Below are 21,225 nucleotides of genomic sequence, written 5' to 3' on the forward strand. Positions count from 1 at the left end.
TGTTCCTCAGTTGATGAATGGATCAACAAGATGTGGTATTTTCACACAATCGAATTCTATGCTGCTGTCAGAAAGAATGACATCGCCCCATTTATAAGGAAATGGAAAGACATAGAAAAAATCGTATTAAGTGAAGTAAGCCAGACTCAAAGGAACTTAGGCTCAATGGTTTCCCTCATTTGTCATAATCAGTAGAAACCTTGGTCTCTCCTAGCAGAGATTTGCAATAGAGCAAAACCTTGAAACAAAAGGCCATATAGTATGACACTAAATGAAAGGATCTCTAGGATATAGAAATATAAGCCATATAATGAATGATTGTTGTCCTTAAGGTACTATGTGATCTCTCCTCTCTTTTGCTGTCTCTTGGTTATCTCATATTGTTACAGTATCTCACTTTGTTATCTGATGTATTGGATATATTTGTATTTGGTTATTTGAAATTGGATAGGGAAGGGGGTAAAACAAGAGGAGGGGTGAGGGTAGGGGGAGGGAAATGAGGACCAAGACAGGTGGAAGGGTATCAATGTATGTGAATTAATGCACCTTCTATCTGGCAAATATCATGTAACCCTTGTATTATTTACAATAAAAGATATATGAAAAAAAGAATGCTCTGATGTAGCTTATGAGAATCCTAAAAGATCCTTCACAATTATGACCAAAGTCTTCATGTCATTCCCGTGTATATCTTAAAGTCCTTTAATAAGAAAAAAAAAAGAATGAGAGCTTAGCTGGGTACAGTATTCTCGGTTGGTAGTAATTTGACTTCAGGGCATGGCATATATCCTTCCAATCTCTTCTTGCTTGCATGGTCTCTGCTGAGAAATCTGGGGTTACTCTGATTTGTTTGCCTTTATAGGTGATTGTTCTCTTCTCTGATCAGGTCTGTTTGAGGTTCTAAAAGCTTCTTGTATCTGGATGGGCCTGCCCTTCTGGATATTTGGGAAGTTCTCTGAGATGATTCCCTGAAGTATATTTCCAATACCATTGACCTCTTTCTCCAGACCCTCCTCAATACCAATTAGCCTTAAATTAGGCTTCCTAATTGTATCTTGGACCTCCTGTAGCGTTTTCTCATATATCCTAGATTTGAATTGACTCATTTTCTGTTCTTTTTCTATAACAACTAAATTATCTTCAACCCTGGAAATTCTCTCTTCTGCATTGTTTAACCTGCTATCAAAGCTATCTACTTTATTCTTCATCTCCCTTGCTTCTAATTGCTCATTTTTGATGCCTTGCATCTCTTGTTTTAGATCATGTATGGATTTCTTTAGCTCCTTGATTTCCATTTGAGTGGTTAGCTCAGCAGCTTTATTCTCTTTGGACATTTGTTGGAGTTCAGTCACCTTTTTGTTTGTGGATTCTATGAATCTAGGATATGGAAACAAGAGGTTTATCTTTGTAATTATAGTTCTTAATGTACTATGCAGTTATTTTCTCTTTTCCCCCTTATGGTTTATCTAATTTGTTACTGTATTTGAGTTTGTTACTGGCATATTGTATATACATTTATTTGTATATTTGTAATAGGGAAGGAAAGGGGAAAAATACAAGATATGGGGGGGGGGTGAGGAAAGTGGGAGAAAAGCATGAGAAAGGGTATCAATGTTCAAGAAGTGATGTACCAACTACCTGACCAACGTAATTGTAACCCCTTTATACATTACCCTGAAAATAAAATACAATAAAAAAGAGGAAGAGCTTATTCTGTATTTCTGAAGTACTCAAATAAACCTTAGGATAAAGTTGGCTTGGGAAAGCCTTTTTCTCCCATATTTAAGTTCTGGACTTGCATTTGATTAATAAGCTTGATAACTAATAACAAGTACCATCATTCAAGGAAACATAGCTGATTATACTATTTTTCTCTCAATCTTTCAATTTTTTAAATTTATGAAACTTTACAGACTAAGGAAAAAACCCTACCAATTAAATGGAATATATTATTTTGATATTACCTAACGGGTCTAAATTGAATAATCCCAATTTACTTTGTTATTGGCTTCCCTCATTATTAACAAACTCATACTTTATTAGACTCCAAAAGCAAGTGACTGAAAGTATATGTTGTGTCTGCCTTACTTAATTCACCTCAGATCCTAACATTCATTTCTTCTAGGTTATGTGCACCAAGTACACTGTATTATAGAGCCTTGAAGTCTGCATGTTTTCATTGCTCTTCTGTAAAGTGAATCTGAGACTGGCAAGTAGAAAGTGGCTGCCTCCACTTCCTCCTAGTGGTGAGCATAAATTTGGCTGAGGATTCTTGGAATCCTGCCATGCAGACAGGTGGCTCTCGACATTTCTGCTCAGAGCTCATATTTCTAAATGCTGAGACTCCACAATGATAGATGACATAAAATACATGACTAGATATTCAAGGAAGTATTTTAACTCAAGTATTTGTCGATTCTATCCTGAAACATTTGCTCTCTGGAGTTAGAAACTTGATATTCACATGCCCTAGTCTATCAAGTCATGGCATGTTAGACCTCAAAGTACCCTCGAGGTTTCCTTATAAAACATATTTCTTATTTCCTTAGGGAATTAAAGGCTGTTCATTCTAATGTGTGAGTCACAAAATCTATCAATTCAGAATACCCTTGTCATTATTATTAGCAGAAGTCAAACATAGAAACCATTTTTAAGCTTCTTTTATTGCACGTATACTCTCAAAACACTTTTTTGCTTAACATACAAAGTTAATAAACTTTAACAATTACTTTATTATTCTTTTAAAGTGAATAATAAGTGCCAGATTTGGCCTCTAGTTCAAGCCCCAGAACTGACAAGTGTGTGTGCATATGTGTGTGTATACACACACAATAAATACATTTGAAAAATGTATTTTTAAAGTATGTAATCTGCATACATTTTAAAAATATATTTTCAAAGTATGTAAACTGCATTCACTTTGTAATAATTCCCCATCAACAAATTTTTTCACACTTGATTAATTTCCAATTGTTATACAAATAAAAAAGAAATATAAAAGTTCAATATTAAATGAGTCCATGTGTATAAACTATCTTAGTATACTATCTGTGTGTTTTCATATAAGTTATATTAAATTTAAAGGGAAACTTATAAAGATTTTCTAAATTTACTTGCTTTCTATCCAGATAAGAATTCTTCTTTTACTTTTTAATTTTTTAATTGTAATGAACAGAGAGGTTACAGTTATATTCACCAGGTAGTAGGTGCATTACTTCTCATACATTGACACCCCTTCTCATGTTTTTGTCCCCATTTCCCTCTCCCTACCCACTCCCAATCATCTTGTCCCACCCTTCCCTTTCCTATTTGAAATAAACAAACTGATATATAATACCAGGTAACAAAGTCTGATATAGTAACCATATGAGATTAACCATAAGGGGAAAACAAAAAAGAAAAGAAATAACTGCACACAGTACATTAACAACAACAATCACAAAGATAAACCTCTTGAATTCTTTTTTTCATATATTTTTATTGTAATTAATAGAAGGGTTACATTATAATCGCCAGGTAAACGCATTACTTCACATACATTGATACCCCTTCTCATGTCTTAGTCCCCATTTCCCTCCCCCCACCCCAGCCCCTCATCTTGTTTTCCTTCCTTCCTTATCCGACTTCAAATAACTAAATACGCATATATACAATATATAAGATAACCAGGAGAAATACTGTAACAATATGAGATAACCAAGGGACAGCAAAAGAGATGAGAGATAACATAGTACATTAAGAACAACAATCACTCATTATATGGCTTTTGTTTCTATATCCTGGAGGTCCCTTCATTTAGCATCATTCTATATGTCCTTATGAATCTACATTTTGTTCTATTGTCAACTATGCTAGGAGTCCAAGGTTTCTACTGATTAGGACAAAAGAAAACCTCTTGAATTCTTAAACATAATAAAGTTTCAGTGACAAGAAAGTCACTCTCACTAGTGATCTTTGTCAGCTCAGTCAGGTTTTTAGTGCCCATCTATTCAATTACAAATGCCATTAATTTAACTTTTGATCAATGTCTCCATACTATCCTTTTCTCTACATTACCACTGACATGGCTTTTGTTAAGGATACTATCTTTGTTCTAATGAATTACTCTTGTTTTCTGAGCCCAGGTCTATCCTTTTTTTCCAGCTAGTATTCAACTTATACATAGACTTTATCTTTAGCATCTGGGTCTAATCATACTCCTCCCTTATTTAGAATTCCTTAATAACACCCAACAGATGAAAAAGAAAGCCTGTTTAGTATTTCATGAAAGTCCTTTTAGAATTTGATATGCCATTTCTGTCTAATTTCCCATCACTCCCATTCCCCCATCCTAGGAAGCAGAAAAATGTTCTATGCTTAGTAGTCTGTTTGCATTTGTTGCTTTCATTAAGACACGGATACACAGAAAAGTTAAGTGACTTCACACCGATCCCGGCTACTATAGCTGCCAATCAATCATTTTCTACTTTCTAATTCCATCTTATTATAAAAGAAACATGCATTTGTATTATTACATAATATATCCATTAGCTCACACTTAAACCCTGAGTATTTGGTCTCCAAATAAAATGCTTCCTCTCCTTGGTATAGGCTAGGCTTTAAAAGTGTTGTCATCTGCTCTATCAATACTTCCTGCAATTTGAACTTTAACTACATAGTCACCTCTCCCCATGCAGGCCATGTGCTCTCAGTTGACTTGCACATGCTTTCTTTCCCAATGAGCTTTTTCAAGATCACCAAATTTCTAGTGAAGTTTTAGAGTAATGTGCAAGCCCAAAAAACTTCATACAAATGTACCCTGATCCCTTAAGCCTTTTTTTGTTTGGTTGTTTTTTTTGTTTAGGTCCTAGAACTTGAATTCACGGTCTGGGTGCAGTTCTTGAGCTTTTCTATTCAAGGCTAATGCTCTACCAGTTGAGCCACAGCTCCAGTTCTGGCGGTTCTGGTTCTTACTTGGAAATGAGACTCATGGAATTTCCTGCCTCAGTTCACTTCAAACCATAATCCTCAGATCTCAGCCTGAGTAACAGGGATTATAAGCATGAGCCACTAACATTGTGCTCCCTTAAGCCATTTACAATTTGTCATTCTATACATCACCACATAAATATAATTTTAAATTATTTTAAATCACACATGGCAACTCTTCATAGGAATTGTGCCTTTAAATGTACTTAATAAATCATCAAATAAAATGAATGTACAATATGATAAAATTTAGATATAAAAGGCTTCCCTAGATGTAATTTAAATATACAAGTGAGAAAAGACACTTGACCAATAGGAAAGCAGTGAAACAGACACAGAGAAGCTTCTATTGGTAGATTTTGTTTAAAAGGTCCATGCTCCAATAAATCCTCTTTAATTCAGTCTAAGTTGGCACTTTTGAGTTTCTGTGGCACACCCTGCTTTTAGGATCCAATGACTCTTAGATGGGTTTGTGGGTTCTTCTTAATCCCTCTTACACTAATGTGGTATCTGACAACTGTTTCCAACATTTGCAAAAATAGGGAATGGTTTGTGAATTTTTTGCTAGATATAGGACTGTCATCTCTTTCCAAAAACATTATATTATAGGTTTGCATCAATTATATCTGATATGTCTTTTTTAGGTTATAAAAAAATCACCCTGAAGCCACATCCCTCTTGAAAAATAAAAAGACTGAGAAGAGTTCTATCGTTTTTCTGTTTTCACTGATGAGTATAAACTTTAATTCTAACTGTATTATTATGACAGATCTAATATTTTCAAAGTATTGAAAAGTACAATTGATTTTGTAGGGTTTCTCTTATTTATTATTATTCCCTAAGCCCAGCAGAGAACAAGACTACTTAAAAATATTTTTAATTAAGATTTAATAAACTAATGGGAGAAGTTGGTGGTCTTCATTATAGAGCTCAGCATGAAACTTACTTCAGGATTCAAAATATTGTCAGGAGCCGTAATGTGAGCCAGCAGATGAGTAGCCATAGCCACATGTGTCAGCTCCCAGTAGAGTTGTGCCCAAACTGACATTCAGACATAAAACAACACACTGTGTACTTTGCACTTTGCCCATCAATCCTCCTATACTGTGATACTTGAATTCCATATTAACGTGAAGCTAGGCATGCAAGAAATTTGAGGTATTATATTTTATTGTAGCTAACACACTATAATGTAAGCCCAGTGTGAAAATAACAACAGTGCAATCCTGATTTCCTTGGCACTGCAAGTTATTCTTGGATTGCTACAAGGCAAATTGTAACATATCAAGTATCAATTTTAGTTTCCACTTATTTTTCTCATCATACCACATACCTTTGTACACATTAAGTGCTCATTAGCATTAGTGAATTGAACTTAATCTAATTCAGTGATATGCTTTACAACCCATGATCAAGTACTTGACCTAATCCCTTTTTATACATGTCAAATGCCCTTGACCATCATATTGGTGCACATATTTAGTTTTAATTTCTTTTTCTACCTGGCTCTTTCTTGAGTAATTGACAATAATACAATGTAAAACAAGTAATAGTTCCCATAGTTTTTTAACCTGTTTAGATTGTGAAGACAGTGTCTGTAAATAGCCATCCAAAAGGAAACTGTTTACTGAAGTTGTATCACACTCGTTTGAAGGCTCAATGCATACAACATTTAATTTGCTTTATACTTCGGTATTTGCAAAATTTGCCTTGCTTCCACAGCTTGTTTTTATAGAAGATAAATTGACTTGTCTATTAATGGAGATGTTTTCTCCAGTGACACTTCTTAATGATTGAGAAATCATGGCCTCTCATGAGATTGTTTGAAAGCTATGTAACCCTTCCACAAATATAAATATAAATAAACATACATTGGGACTCTGTAGCCAATCTGAAGACCATCTGGAAACATAATATAGTCCCTATTACAAGCTATATTCTTATTTAATGATGATTATTATAAAGGAGAATCACTGAAATCCCTATTATAGCCCACATTTCAAATACATCTCATTAAAATCCTTTTTGTGTGTGGGTATCAAATTTTTAAGGATCTACAAGTATCCACACAGATCATTGTCAGTAATTACTATTTTGACTCAGGTTAGCTGCTTTATTTTCATTACAATTTTGACCAGTCTCTTGGTATTCTAACACAGGATTCGCATGAGATGTTTCCTAATGTATGTTTTTCTAATAGGTTTTAAATTTCCATGTAGAAAGATTTTTGCCTTGTTTAGGGAAATCTTCTTGATTTTCTGAATTGTCTTTTTACAGAGGCCCAAGTGGTACTGATCTAATGTGAAGGTTTGAATATTGCATGCACTCTCCCAACAAGGATGAGATTTCTGTGTTAGTAATTGAGCTGGATTGCATTGGGAAAGGAGGCCCATAAATTTTTTTAAAGTCCTGTTTAGCATGTTTTTTTTTTCTTTCAGTTTATAAAGTCTGCATAGATTTCCCATCGCCTAGATTGAAAAATGAGTTTCTGAGTTTTATTTGTTCTGACATGAAATTAAATACATCTGTTTTGCAGATGTTTTACCTGTCTTTAACTCTTTTACTCACTATGATAGTTTTTAGGCCTAAAGATTTAGAACCAAAGATATTTCAAAATATCCCTATTTTTTTTAAAGATAAAGATACTTTAAGAATCAATTTACTATGCTTAAAACTCAGGAAAAATAAACTCAGTAAATTGGTATATTATTAAGGTGTGATGAAACGCCACTGTTTTCAGGTTTGTGTGGTTTCTAAAATTTTGTGTGGTTTGTTTCTTTTCCTATAAAATAATCCAACTGGATGCCAGTGATTCACACCTGTAATTCTAGCTATTCATGAGGATGAGGTTTGAGGGTTGAGTTCAAAGCCAGCCCGGGCAGGAAAGTTTTTGAGAGTCTTATCTCCACTAAATTACCCAAAAACCTGGAAGCAGAGTCATAGATCAGGTGACAGGGCCTAGCCTTGAGCAAAAAGAAGCTCAGAAACTGCATGCTGTGTGTGTGCGTGCACACTGTCCACTCTTAAACCAGCTTCTCTTCCACAAGGCATGGAGCAAGCATGGCATTTTACTAAAGCAGTGTTGGGTCCTCCCAGTGCCACACTGACCCTGCAGTGTGTGCACCCTACGTGAATGGGCTCCACTTTGGGAATCAGCCAGAGCCTGTTCAGCAGCTCTCTGCAGCTGAAGACTGGAAACCGCAATTGAAGGACTAATATGATGTTGTGCATCCAGGAGGTAAAGAGTTCATAGGAAAAAATAACTGAATGGAGACAGGAGTTTTGCATAGTCTGAAATTTTACTGAATCTCTTTCTTCCTCACATCATTTTTCCCTTTTTGATGCTGTACATTTCTAACTACTAAGTGAGTTTTAAGATTCTGTCTCACACATTCTTTGAACTTTTCTTTGTTGGCCAAGATCTTTTGGATTCTCCAGAGGTAAGAAAGGAAGTGTTGGCACTAGGATGATTGGGAGACTTTCTGGGTTTGGACTCTAGATACAAGAACTGCAAAACTGTTTTGAGAGAGAAGAGACAGAGACAGAGAGAGACAAAGAGAGAGACAGAGAGGGTATACACGTGTGTGTTAGGGCCAGAAGTCCCATACATTTGTGTCCAGAAAAAAATGGAACCAAGACGTTACAGAAAATAATACTGAAGTGACCACACTCCTGTTAGTGGACCATTTTTAATGAGCATTGTTGCTTTGTTTCCTAATTTAAAAAACACTCAAAAGCAAAGTTAACACATTCTTTTAGCTGTTTTTTTTTAAATAAAAAGAGGGTGATCAGAAAAAGGGCCAGCTGGAACCATATAATTTAGGTGCCTCAAGCTGTCTTTTTCATAATTACTGCATGAATTCATCTTAGCATCATTAGATGGTAACTTAAAATATATCCACAAATGCTAAAACATTCCTTGAAGTGTAAACTCCTATGTAAAACAATGCTAGCCACCACAATAAAATAAGTCAAATGTGTTAAAATATAAGATGAAAATTAATAAGAAAGCATTCTTGGAGTTACTTTCTAGCATTCTCAATGTTCTGTAACTGCAAATTTACCAAACTTTTGGGTTCACTCTACATATGTAATTGGAAACTTCTAATTTATCCAGTCACTTTAAATCATTTTTTTGATTGTTCAGCTTTCTTTCTTTCTTTCTTTCTTTCTTTCTTTCTTTCTTTCTTTCTTTCTTTCTTTCTTTCTTGTTTATTTTTTTTGCCGGTCCTGGGCTTGAGCTCAGGGCCTGAGCACTGTCCTTGAACTTTCTCAAGGCTAGAGCTCTACCTCTTGAGCCTCAGCACCACTTCTGGCTTTTTTCTATATATGTGGTACCAAGGAATCGAACCCATGTCTTCGTGCATGCTAGGCAAGCACTCTACCACTAGGCCAAACTCCCGGGCCGTCTTTCTATCTTTCTTTCTTTCTTTCTTTCTTTCTTTCTTTCTTTCTTTCTTTCTTTCTTTCTTTCTTTCTTTCTCTCTCTCTCTCTCTCTCTCTCTCTCTCTCTCTCTCTCTCTCTCTCTCTCTCTCTCTCTCTCTCTCTCTCTCTCTCTCTCTCTTTTCTTTTTTTGCCAGTCCTGGGGCTTGGACTCAGGGCCTGAGCACTGTTCTTGGGCTTTCTCAAGGTTAATGCTCTGCTACTTTAGCCACTGCACTATTTCTGGCTTTTCTATGTATGTGGTACCTGGGTCTTCATGCATGCTGGGCAAGCACTCTACCACTAGGCCAAACTCCAAGCCCAGCTTTCTTTCTTAAATAAAATCCAGCAATGAGAGATATTAATTATGTGCTACTTGAGAGAATCATTCAAGAAGAAAAATAAACTGATATTTTAAAGAAAAGTTGTGATGAGTTCAATTATTCTTTGCTAAACCATTTTCCAAAATTAACATTGAGAAAGATAAATTGTTTGGAAGTATTTCTTTTGCAAAATAGCCAGAAACTTCATGTAACTTCATATGAAGCTACAACTAAATCTAGCTGTAGCCAAATTTAGTTTCCTAAGTCTTTCTAATTATGTTTTCAATTGTATGCACATTTAATGGGAAATGCAATGTAATTACTAACTCTGGAATAGTACAGTATACACACATTTATTTTTGTTTAAAAAAACACAGCTGTCCCTTTGAGAGCCTCCAGGAGATAAAACTACATGACTCACTAATGTGGGAAGTTCAGCGTTTATGGCTAACACATGAGATTTTTTTCCACCACTTGCTCTTTACGTTTAGCAGTGAAAGGCTGAGTTTGGAAATGCTGCATCTTCCTATTTAAAAACATAATAGCATTACAATTTGAAGACTTCTTTTATAGTCAACAAAAAGTTTAAACTCTGAGATTAAAACTTGGTATGAAAAAAGGCACAGCCTGGACTGGGAGTGCGGCTAGTGGGAGAGTGCTTGCCTAGCATGCATGAAGATCCAGATTTGATTCCTGGGTACCACATACATAGAAAGGCTGAAAATGGAGCTGTGGTTCAAGTGATAGAGCCCTAGCCTTGAGAAAGTCCAAACGTAGTGCTCTGGCCCTAACTTGAAGCCCCAGGACTAGCCAAAATAAAAAAAGTTACGACCTCTAACTATTGTATCTTTTAAATAGTTTTAAAGGCTTGAATTGTTGGAGAAATTAAGATTTTTTTTTTGGCCATAGGACTTAAACTCTGGGCTTGGGCACTGTCCCTGAACTCTTCATCTCAAGGCTAATGTACTACCACTTGAGCAACAGAGCCACTTCCAGTTTTCTGGTGTTTAATTGGAAATGAGTCTCAAAGACTTTCATGTCCAGGCTGGCTTTGTGAATATTTTTGCTGCCAGCATAATCTTCAGAGATGTTCATCAATATCCAGTCTTATTTTGATGGTGGAATGAACAAGTTACATGACATCATGATTATAAGAGATACTGTTCCTACCATAGTAGTAAAGGTTGGCATTCTAGTGGGTTGACTTACATAACAAGGAAGGACATTTATCCAGAGAACTGGGGTGATAGGAAAGGACAAGGGGCAAATACTATACAGAATCTAGGTTGTGGGGATTGTTTCTTGACCCTGGATTCCATTAGCCACTTCCCTCACTCTTAGCCTTAGTCTTCTTATGAAGGTTATAGTAATGATCAGAAATTTGATGTAGTGATGGAAAAATACCAGGATCTATATAATATTCAGTCCAGGAGACAGTGCAGAACCTTTGACAATGAGATGACTGCTGGCATTAGTGAGAGATTGATGAGGGTTGTTATACCTGCCACCCATGCACTGCTGCCAAACTCCACTGTGTTCCTTTGGAAGTGCCAATGAATACAAACTTCACGTTCAACAGCCACATCTGTTAGTTCCTCCCTGTGCCACCCTCCTGCTGCCAGAGTTCACAGCTCCCACCTGAACAGAGGAAAGAAGAACCTGAAGATGTGTGTGCTTGACCACGGATGGCCTGTGGGTTGCAAACACCCCTGTTCACCAGCACTGTCAGAGCAATCTATGAAGAGTTAGTTTTGAGTCTTTTGCTAATTCACCAAGAGAACTTCTTCTCTCTTGGACATGGCTTAGCTTTGCACTCTGGGTTTGGCCTCCTACCATTTCCAGTCCCAACCTCTTTACTTTTTGGAGGGAATTTCTTAGAAAACTACTTTCTCACACTCTCCAGAGCTCTGTTTCTGGGAAATCTCAAACTAAGGTAGTGGTAGAAAAAAAAAGAGGAGAGAAGAGAGATAGAATGATTAAGTGCTTGTTTTAACTTGAATGGGAAACTAGTGCCCTGATATTTGGTTAATTATTATTTCTAGGTATATCTATGAGGGTTTTGGGGGAAGACAATCACTTGAAATGGTAGACTACATGAAATATACTCCCTCCCACCACCATGTGGGCCTCATCCCTCTAATTGCAGGTCTAAATAGAATAAAAGGTCAAAAGCAAAAGGACCACTGGCCTCACAGGCTTTTCTTTCCCTTCCTAGCTTCCATTTGGACTTGAACTCACATTTCTGTGATAGCTGCTAAGATTGGGCCAGGCTTCCTTTTTCTTGACAAAGAATATGTAAAGGCACAAAACTGTGCAGCAGATGGTTTTCATTATTATCCTGTAGGGTTTTCGATGTGTACCATAATTATTTCATATAGAATTTTCTGCATTAATCTGGTATACTACCCTGTGAGCTGCAGATGGTCAGGAATCACATGGGCAGAGGCCCCTTGTGAATTCCTGGGGCATGCTAAGTGAGGCCTATGTTCATAGTTGAGTGGTGGAATGAACACAGAATCATTTCACATTAATGCTGTATTTTGAGCATCATGCTTTATAGCATAACTCTCTTACTAAAAAGAAACTACCTTAGAAGATGCTGGGAACTAGAAGCCCCAAATTCTGACCAATGTGTTTTTATTTCCTACTTATATTTTCCTCATTAAACTATTACAATACCTGAATATCTTAGTTTTTGTGTAGTGTATCGAAGAAGAAGACAGCTTGAGAGGAGTTGAAAGAACACTTCATTTTAAACTAGAGAGATAGCCATTGACCAATTCTGGTACTGGTATATGTAGAATTATGCAGTCGTCTTTAAGATCACAAAGCTATAGACTCAAAATTATATATCAAGTGCAAATTATTTTAATCTAGCAAATTATAAAACTCAAATGTTAACTGAATGCCAGTGGCTCACATCTGTAATCCTAGCTACCCAGGAAGTTGTGGTCTTAGGTTCACAGATCAAAGGCAACCCCAGACAGGCAACTCCATGATACTCTTATCTCCAATAGAAACTTCTAAAAAAAAAAAAAAACTAGAAGAGGAGCTGTGATTCAAGTGGCAGAGTGCTAGCCTTGAACAACAACAACAGAAAAAACAAAATTGAGTGACAGTATGCAGACCCTGAAATTCAAGCCCCAAGTGGCAGGAATAAAAAATCAAATGCTCCTAGATAAAACAAGTATCTTAATTTGGGAAAATAAAATATTGTATAAATTAATTCCTTGACACACTGCATTTTCCAATTATCTTGGCTCCATATTCTGATTGTTTTCATAGAACAGAAACATTGCAATGACAGAAAAAATAGAAAAATGGTTTTGCATTGGCATGACAGAAAGGTTACTTTTTTAATTGCTATCCTAGAAAAATCTTTATTGATTTTGACATTAGAGTTTCTAAATTCTACTGTGGTATGCTAAGTGAGATTTTGGCATTTTGAAGCTTCTGCCAGTCTCTTTCACTCCAAATTTTGGGCTTCATTCCAGTCATATTCAAATGTTAGTCTGATTGACAATTATGAAAAAGTTTGAAATTAAGTTGCACACAATAGCAAACCAAAGACATTTTGAGTCAATACTCCAAAAAGATAGAGGAAAGATTTTGAAAGTTTTCACCATAAGAAACAATAATTGTTGCAGGAAATGAAATATATTTTTCTTGGTTTAAATATTGCATGATATGTACATGGATCTAAATATATCACATAAACATTATTATATGTGTGTTTATATGCACTGATTAAAAGTAGATTTCAATTAAGTTAAAATAAACAAATATACATTCCATATTTAAGGGTAGTGTGAAATATGTAATCTATATTTTCTATACACATCAACTTATTGATGCATATGTATGCGGTAATTTCCTTCAAATTTAGTGAATTTTTAAAAGTGAAGTTTTAAACTGCTCATTACAAAAACTCTTTAAATCTAGAGCAATATCACAAAAAGCATCCATACACCCACCTTTGTTAAACAGCAGAACATTTTTATCATATTTATTTCTTCTGTATAATATCTTTTTATATCACAGCACCATAGACAATTTTTTACAATAGAGTCTTAGAATCTGCCATGTTTCCTTAGGGAAAGTGAGTGAAATTTTCCAAAATGTGATATGATGTGTTTACATATATCAAAACAGGCAACTCTCTTACAGGAATTCACAGGATAATACATATTTTACTAATAATTATGATGAATTCTATTTTGCATCATTTAGCTCTTTCTTTCTTTCTTTCTTTCTTTCTATCTTTCTTTCTTTTTCTTTCTTTTTTGCCAGTCCTTGGGCTTGAGCTCAGGACCTAGGCACTGTCCTTGGATACATTTTGCTCAAGCACTCTGCCACTTGAGCCACAGCACCACTTCCAGCTTTTTCTCTGTATGTGGTTCCAGGGAATTGAACCCAGGGCTCTGTGCATGCTAAAGCGAGCACTCTACCACTAGGCCACACTCCCGGTCCCTGGATATGCTTTCTTAACTGGTGTCTTTATGACAGAGAATTAATTTTGATTAGTCTTCCGTGACAATAAGATCCTCAGCTTTCCAGTTCACTCATCTATGGCTCCACTTTCAGTTTTGTGGGAGTTAGTTGAAGATAAGCGTCTCACAGATTTTCCTGTCTGTGTTGGCTTTGAACTATGATCCTCAGATCTCAGCTTTCTGAGTAGCTAAGTTAACAAAAGTGAGCCACCAGCACCAGGCTAGAATAACTTTTACAAATGGTGGCACCAACTTATTCTCTTTGATGAGGAAATGAATAAACAAGGTAGGTTCCAACCACGTGCCAGGCTAATTCTGATACATGCAACAAGATGGATGGACATTAAACACATTATGCTAGGCGGGGAGCATAACCTAGTGGTAGAGTGCTAGCCTAGCATGCATGAAGCACTGGGTTCATTCCCCGGTATCACATACACAGAAAAAGCTAGAAGTGACGCTGTGGCTTAAGAGGCAGAGCACTAGCCTTGAGCAAAAAGTATCCCAGACAGTGCCCAGGCACTGAATTCAAGCCCCAGGATTGACAAAAAATTAAAAAATAAAAGCATTATGCTAAGTGAAAAGAATCTAGATACAATCAGTGACTTCATGCTATATGTTTTCATGTACATGGCATTCTTGGAAATACAAAAATATAAGACGAAAATGGTTAACAGTTCTCTGGACAGAGAACTGCAGCAGTTCATTAGAACACAGGGGTGGGTGATTTTTCATTGGTGGTAACATCATTGTGTAGTTTGCCAAAATACAAGGAATCATGCAGTAAAAATCATGTCTTTTTCTTTATGTTAATTATACCTTCCAGTAAATAACAGAAAAATCAAGAAATTACAAACACTTATAGACTGAAAATTTTTAATATATTTTTCCTTTTGAATGCTTTTACAATTCAGTGACAGCTGATTGTATAACAAATCATTCATGATATAACTTGGATTTGTGTTCTAAGTTTTGGCTTTGACAGATTTCTTCATGGCACCACCCCCTAATGCCATCTCAGTTAGCAGGGTGAGATTTCAGGATGTCAGACTACAAGACAGACTTAAGAGAGGAAGGTTTCAGAGTGACCCGTCCAAAATTTTCAAAAGAAAATTTGTTAAGTTCAGTAAGTGTAAAGATAAAGCATAAGGGCTATTTTAGGCTGCCGAATAGTATAACTTTAATGAAAAAAAAGAAAGAAATATTTGGGGCCGGGAGTTTGGCCTAGTGTTAGAGTGCTTGTCTAGCATGCACGAAGGCCCGGGTTCAATTCCTTGATACCATATACATAGAAAAAAGCAGGAAGTGGTGCAAAGGCTCAAGTGGTAGAGCTCTAGCCTTGAGAAAGGCCAAGGACAGTGCTCAGACCCTGAGCTCAAGCCTAGGACTGGCAAAAAAAAAAAAAAAAGAAACATTTCACTAAACTGTATTCTCTACTGTTTTATCTGTTTTTTATCTTTGAGCAAAACAATCAACAGAAGTTTAGAAACTGAAGAGATCTTAGTTAAAAGCCTTTGTCCTATATTTGAAGAATCTATTGAGAAAAATATGTCAATGGGAAAGATAATGTAATTATCAGTGCCTGAATCATTACTAAGATTCAAGTCAGCACCTACTTCAAAGGTTGTGGGTGTAGCTGCGCAACAGGTAGAAAAGGAAATGGATAGAATGGAAGAGCTTTAAAACCCTTCATGACCCGCCCATTTTATAGGCCATTGAAGATGGCCATCAAACAGATAAAGTGCATTTGGTAATAATTTTAAAAAGCAGGGGGTTTATTTATGTAGTTCAAATGAATGACCATTTTCTGAACAGTTTGTGTTCCTTTTCACATTTTAGTTTAGTGATTTAAATACTCATCCTTCACCTCAAAACATGTGTCCAGTTGTTTGGATTTCACATGATCAGTAGTGTGGAGACCGTTAAGTCAAGCACGCTAATGTCCTGTGGAAAAGGGTCCTTGGAGAGCTGGCAATAGAACAAAATAACTGAGTTGACTTCTAAATGACTCATGTAATTAACGTTTGAACATAATTGGACATGAATTGTTTTTCGAGTTTCATTTCTGCCTCCTGGAGCACACACGTGGTGGGAAACTTTTCGTCACAAAGCATCTCTCTCTCTCAAGGATGTAAATTCCTTTGACATTGCTGGATAGTGCTGTCACAGAGGGGATGGGCGCCAGCTGTCCCTGCTTAGCTGTGCTGAGTGTTGACCTGACCGAACATGGTGAAACTGGAGAAGCCTGAAGGAGTAGCACCACTCCTTTCTAACCTAGTAATGAGTTATCCAAAGCGTTACAATGCCATGAGATTGTCTGTGAAATGAAAACAGAAGAATTATTGTCAGTCGGGAAAAGAGTAATTATAGGAATTTACAAAGAGAGACAGAAGGTATCTGGGTTCAAAACTAGTAACCTCTTCCAGCTGTCACACAGCAGTAAAGAGAGATACAGATCCGTTATTTGCTGGGGATTGCATCCAGGCTGCCAAGTTAAAGACCTAGGTGAGCAAACCCATTCGTATGAGAAGAGGCTATCTCAATCAGAATGCTGTATGGTCTGATTAGGAAAATATTACACTTAGTTCAAATAACCTTGTAAGAAGAGGTTTGTGCCTTTCATTTCCATCAATTACAGTCAAAGCTAGAGGAGTGGACAGATGCCAGTTAATTGGCAAAGCCTTTATTTCCTCTCTGACCCACATGTCTAATTGTATAAGCAGTCTTTATCTCTACTTACATTACATATGTGTAGCTCATTAACTCAACATAGTCTCTTGAAACATTATCTTCCTCTTCTGTCTCCCACTTTACATTAGTGGAACTAGCTGGCATCATTTTAGTTCCTACGCTTCAAATCAGTTCAGACACCCAACCTGCCCCATCGCTCTTCAATTCATTCTGCTTTTGGAATCCATCACTTGCTCCTTTCTGTTGGTTTTTAATACTATAGCCACAACATGTGTTCTCTAAATATTAACTAGTTGCATTCCTTATTGTTTATTTTTCTGGATTTTCATTCATAACTTACTTTCCTAGAGAACAATTCCAGCTTTGACATTTCTACATTATGATTATCTTTTTTCCCCAGAGTTTCATAACAATTGATTTTTGTGACACCAATAGAAAGACCAAAAGAATCTGGGAGCCGGGAGTTTGGCTGACTGGTAGAATGCTTGCTTAGCATGCACGAAGACCCAGGTTCAATTCCTCAGTACTACATACATAGAAAAAGCTGAAGGTGATCCTGGGGCTCAAGTGGTGGAGCTCTAGCCTTGAGAAAGCTGAAGGAAAGTGCTCAGGCCTTGAGATCAGTCCCCAAGACTGACAAAAAAAATAAAACAACAAAAAACAGTAGCAAACACACACACACACACACACACACACACACACACACACACACACACACACACAACAAGAACCTGGGGTAATGGTCGTGGAAAGATAGACCCTGTGCTTGGGACTGTGCTTCTTCTTGTTTTTTCTTGTTGTTTTTTCATTTTGTTTTGTTTTTTTCTTTTTTTTCTTTTGAAACAGGGCTATTTTGAATTATAATTAGCTGGGCAGTTTTTATGACATTCTTTACAGTTCTTAATATTTAAAAGTATGTTATTTTGTGTAAATATCTGTGTCTGAATTTCTTTATCTAAGATCAGAAATTAATATCTTTTATTTATCCAATAAATGTGACATACAGGTAATGTATTAAAAGACATACTATGTTATGATATCTTATTTCCGCCTCCTCCTCTATCACTTCTTCCTCTTCCTCATTTTTTTGTATTCTTCTGGCTCCAGGACTGAGGCTTGAACTCAGCCTTGTACTCTCCCTTGGCTTTTTTTTCTTTTTTTTCCATATATTTTTTATTGTAATTAATAGAAGGGTTACATGATATTTGCCAGATAGGAGGTGCATTACTTCACATACATTGATACCCTTTCACATGTCTTGATTCCCATTTCCCTCCCCTCCACCCCATCCCTCATCTTGTTTTCCCCCTTCCCTATCCAATTTCAAATAACCAAATACAAATATATCGATATATCAGGTAACAAAGTGAGATACTGTAACAATATGAGATAACCAAGGGACAGCAAAAGAGATGAGAGATAACATAGTACATTAAGGACAACAATCATTCATTATATGGCTTTTGTTTCTATATGAAGGTGATGCTTTACCACTTGACCCACACCTACACGTCCAGCTTTTCCCTGACTGAATTGAGAATAAGATCTCAATGATGTTTTTTCTTTATTTCTTGTTTTTCTTTTTTCAGGAATGGCTATAAACTATGATCCTTAGATCATAAACTCTGAGTAGTTAGGATTACAGTCATGAACCACCAGTACTCAGCTCTGTGATTAAAGATCTTTGCCTGCTCTTAACTCTCTATTGAATAAATGCAAGCAGGGGACTAAGACCTCTCTTGAGTCTATAGCATTTCCTACATCCTACATCCTTCCTGCTTAGGGATTCACTTGCCTGGATATCAGATTCATAATTATTCCTCTATCTGAAAATCACTTACTTTCCTTTAGGGCTTAGATTAAACCATACATCCTACAGAACTTTCAGGTGTGCTAATGTGAGGAAGAAGATTCAATACCTAAACATTACAGAATGGCAATTAGGGTTATGCCGTGTAGAGTGTGATGAGGGTGAGACACTGAAATCATAGACTCTATCTTCAATATGTAGAAGTCAGATTCTCGTGTTAAAAAGTGAATGTGATATTGAGAGTACAACTCCTTAACCTAAGATTTTCCAAGGAAGACACTGAAAATAAACATCAGTGAGTCTTCTTCAACACCTGCAATTCTGTAATTACTGAGCATAAACACACACACACACACACACACACACACACACACACACACACACGCACATGCACACACACACATATGCATCAATCTCATTTTTTGTCAGTTGTGAATCAATCTCATTGTTAAAGGGAAATAACAATTCACAGGCATTTTTAAAAAGGATGGACAAGTATGAAAGCAGTGTGAAATACAGTGAGTATGAGAAGCACTCACAGAAAAGGATTGCTTTCACTCACTTCTGCCCCATATTATGTGTCATACTATTTTGTTTGTAATTCACTAGAGAATCCAGGCCCTTTCACAATTCAACACTTGCTCATTCTCTGCTTAGAATTTGAGTTGAATTCTAAAGTATTCTTTACAAGTGTTACTTCCCAAAGCAAATGATACTATCCTACCTCAGTTATGATTCTATTCCCAATATTACCCTAATTTCTTTCTGTCTTTCTCCTCATTTTATCCTTCCTTTCTTTCCTTCTTTCTCTCTCCCTCTTTATATCTCCCTATTTCTTTCTTTCTCTCCTTATGGATGAAATGTGAACTGTAAATAATAAATAATCTTTCTTTTTAACAATAAGATCTATCAAAGCAACTAACATATAATAGGAACTTACTATGAATTGGAGAAAAGAAAGAATGGATGGATGGTAGTTATTAGTTGTTCTACATCTCAAAATTAAATAAGGTGATAAAATTAACTTATATTCTTATTCAACAAATTTATCAGCAAGGAAACTAAGATTTAAGCACAAAATTTTTTATTCAAAAGCCAATGTTAATTCTCCCAAATAAACTCACATAACCTGCTCATCAAGTACTTGAGCATTCCAACAAAGCCTCAGCTGGATTTTTAAATAGTAAGAGACAATTGTACACAGAAGCAGAACTGCAATTGGTTTTAAGTACAAATAGCTACATAAAAACAATTACATTTGTGTATGCCACATGTTCATAGAGCAAAAGGATAAACCATGAACCTGATACCTCAGAAAGCCATATGTATCCATAAATCATGTGACGGCCATATAAGTATATTTCAGCATGAAAAAGGAATGTGGGCTGCCCCTTAGCATTTGTGGTGGGAACAAGATATTAAATGATTAATGCAGCCAGTCCACTATACCAACTTTTTGCTTTAGTCAGAGAAAGGAACTATGTGACCATATTCAAAACAAATCAATAATTTCAGGTTACTTGAGATTATTTTAAGTGCTATAAGCAGACTAATAGCCGCTCAATTTCTCAACCATATTTCAAAGTGATTGGTCATGTATCACTTTAAATGACTGCCTCCAGCTGCATTTGCTGTGGGGCCGACTGTTGATTAATTCCAAGAACTATTTCTACCTATCAACACTATTCTTTTAAATGGCATGGCTACCGACAAAAGATAAGAAAAATCGGTTATTTCTGCTTGTGCCAGTGTTGAGATAAAACATTCTAAGTTTGACGGGGCGGGGGAGGGAGGGAGGGGGGGAGAGAGAGAGAGAGAGAGAGAGAGAGAGAGAGAGAGAGAGAGAGAGAGAGAGAGAGAGAGAGAGAGAGAGAGAGACAGAGACAGACAGAGACAGAGACAGAGAGAGAGACAGAGAGAGAGAGAAATATCTCTAGAGGAACTGTTGGGACGAATGGATAAGAACATAACCTTCTTTATGATTGGATTTTATATTTACCATTCTCGATGACAATGGCTATTCAGAGAATGAAAATTCTCACAATGTGACTCATTGGTGTGATATGTTGTGACCCATATGTGTTTATGCCTTATGCTTTTCATATGCCTTGTTTTACTGTACTATTTCTAAAAAACTCATGCTGCAATTTTCTGTCAATTTATTCTGTGTGATGTCATTTTGGTCAAAATTAGATTGAATACATGCAGAAACCCTAACCTGAGATCATTTAATTTCCCAGATTTACATATTAATAACTCCTAGGGTACTTTTCTTTTTGCCAGCTCTAATTGCAACCAGAATTTATGGCTCAGAATCTCTTAAAAATCCAAATGCAATGGCCAAGTGCTTAAAGCTTGGAGTCCTGCCACATTGTGACAGAGACCTGAGCAGACACACATGGAAAAGGTTGGAGCTCTGCATTTTATTCTCTTTTCCTCCAGGGACTGCTTCTCACTACATTATTTACCGTATACTCAATCATTCCCAGCAAGCTCTAGTGACAAAAGATGGCTACACGG

The sequence above is a fragment of the Megascapheus bottae genome, chromosome 12, assembly GCF_031878675.1.
Source record: "Megascapheus bottae isolate mThoBot1 chromosome 12, mThoBot2.hap1, whole genome shotgun sequence".
Taxonomy (NCBI): Eukaryota; Metazoa; Chordata; class Mammalia; order Rodentia; family Geomyidae; genus Megascapheus; species Megascapheus bottae.